The sequence below is a fragment of the Heptranchias perlo genome, unplaced genomic scaffold (genome assembly GCF_035084215.1).
Source record: "Heptranchias perlo isolate sHepPer1 unplaced genomic scaffold, sHepPer1.hap1 HAP1_SCAFFOLD_696, whole genome shotgun sequence".
Classification (NCBI taxonomy): domain Eukaryota; kingdom Metazoa; phylum Chordata; class Chondrichthyes; order Hexanchiformes; family Hexanchidae; genus Heptranchias; species Heptranchias perlo.
The window spans coordinates 100001-102500 of record NW_027139725.1 but is presented as its reverse complement, the minus strand read 5'-3'; positions in this window follow the sequence as shown (position 1 = coordinate 102500).

Sequence of the window (2500 nt, the reverse complement as noted above, 5' to 3'; positions counted from 1 at the left end):
GTGTGTGTGTGTGTGTGTGTGTGTGTGTATTATTACTGAGAATAAAGCTGATATCTCTCTCTCTCTCTCTCTCTCTCTCTCTCACTCAGAGCTGCTGTGGAAGGAAACCTTTTTAAAAAGAACTTTCTCAGCTCAGTGGTATTTTTTTCTTCTCCAAGGCTGAGTGCCGCTCGCACGTAGCGATATAATTCAAAGTGCAAAATAACTTGGCGTCGTTGACTTGAAACAAGCAGGGTCTGCTTCCGAATGAAAGCTGCGCTCCCGAACTGGACTGACTGTCTGTCTGTCTGTCTGTCTGTCTGTTTGTCAAGGGGAGGAAAAGGCGGTGGTGGTGGTGGTGAGGGTGGAGCTTTACGCTCAGGAGGGGAGATTTTCTTTCAGAGGTGCCAATTAATCTGCAGCAGAAAGTCATCCCCCCCCGACCGGGATTCGAAGCCCGGTCCTGACCACGAGACCACCGGGGAGAGTTGCCTCAAGTCCCTGAGGGACCTGGACACGAGGCCGAGGACACACGCACGCCTGCTGCACTGGCAGCAGCGACCAGCAGGGGTCCGACCGGCTGATCCTTCCCTTTCACAGGCAGGCTTTTGGCCCTCGCTCAAACGACAAAGGTGTTCAGAAGGAAGTCCTGGGGGGAAGGCATGGAGGGACGGACACAGGGAAGTCCGCACAAAACAGGTCCCCTGGAACCTCTGACCCAGAAAACCGGGTTCCTGGTGAAAGCAGTCCCGCCCCGCTCTGCCATTAACATGACAACGGACAGGGCCCGGACCAGGCGCAGCGGACGGTAGCGAGCAGTCGGAGGGTGAAAATCCGCCAGTGGGTGAAATGGAGAGCCGTGCGGTGAGAGGAGGCGGAAAGCGGTTCGCAGACTTTCGCTGTACCTCCGGCGGGCAGCGCCGCACCTCCGACCGCTCGCTACCGTCCGCTGCGCCTGGTCCGGCCGCACGCGACCAGCCGTACCCGGAGGAAATCGGCCTCGGCCTTCCCGAGATATCAGTCTCCAGGTGGGACAGAAAAACCGGGGGCCCCCGGCTCGCTTTCAGCGGCCCGCTAGTCGACTTCCCGGCGTGCGAACGCGATCCTTCCGGTACCCTTCGGTGCCCCTTGCCCGACTCTAGCTCCGGTGGTAAAGCGGAGTCGGTCGGTCTGACGGCCGCCGAGTTAGCAGGCGGAAAGCGGTTTGCAGCCTTTCGCTGTACCTCCGGCGGGCAGCGCCGCACCTCCGAGCGCCCGGTACCGTCCGCTGCGCCTCGTCCTGCCGCACGCGACGAGCCGTCCCCGGAGGAAATCGGCCTCGGCCTTCCTGAGATATCAGCCTCCATACGGGCGTCACAAATCAGTGGACATGGTCAGCTGCAAAGCAGTGTCATTACAACCTTTCATAAACAACAGGGCAGCACTGCACCGCACTGCACCGCACCCCACACTACATCACACTTGCCTGCCTGCCTGCCTGCCTGCCGGCCTGCCGCTGCCTACTCTCACCAGCGGACCAAAGTGAGGATAACACCCCGAAGCAAGCATCTCCCTTGCCGCCCACCAGCCCACACCAATCCCCTTGCCTGCCTCCCACAAATTCCACCAGCGAGGCAAAGTGAAAATCAACCCCCAAAAAACGCACTCCACACCGGCCATCGCCCGCTATACACCCCCCCCCCCCCGGGGCGAATATTAAGCCCGAGAACACCGACTGTAACCAACCGCAGTGAAAAGTTGAAGTGGCAACTCATTAACCAGATTTACACTTGGCAACTCATAAACCAAATGAACAAAAAATCTGGTTAATGAGTTGCCCAAAATAAATCTGGTTAATGAGTTGCCACTTCAACTTTTCACTGCGGTTGGTTACAGTCGGTGTTCTCGGGCTTAATATTCACCCCGGGGGGGGGGGGGTGGGTGATTCTGGGGGTAGTGTCCGGGAGGGTGAGCCTTTTATTCGGCAGGAGGCGTGTGGGGAAATCATCAACCTGTCAGACGATGAGTTGTCACAAATGCCATTGCTTAATGAAAGCTGCGCTCCCGAACTGGACTGACTGTCTGACTGTCTGTCTGTCCGTTTGTCAAGGGGAGGAAAAGGCGGTGGTGGTGGTGAGGGTGGAGCTTTACGCTCAGGAGGGGAGACTTTCCTTCATGCCAATTAATCTGCAGCAGAAAGTCATCCCCCCCCGACTGGGATTCGAAGCCCGGTCCTGACCACGAGACCACCGGGGAGAGCTGCCTCAAGTCCCTGAGGGACCTGGACACGAGGCCGAGGACACACGCACGCCTGCTGCACTGGCAGCAGCGACCAACAGGGGGCTGACCGGCTGATCCTTCCCTTTCACAGGCAGGCTTTTGGCCCTCGCTCAAACGACAAAGGTGTTCAGAAGGAAGTCCTGGGGGGGAGGGAGGGAGGCAGGGAAATCAGCACAAAGCAGGTCCCCTGGAATCTCACACCTGCGTCCCAGAAAACAGGTCTCCTGGTCAAAGCAGTCCTGCCCCGTCCTGCCATTAACGT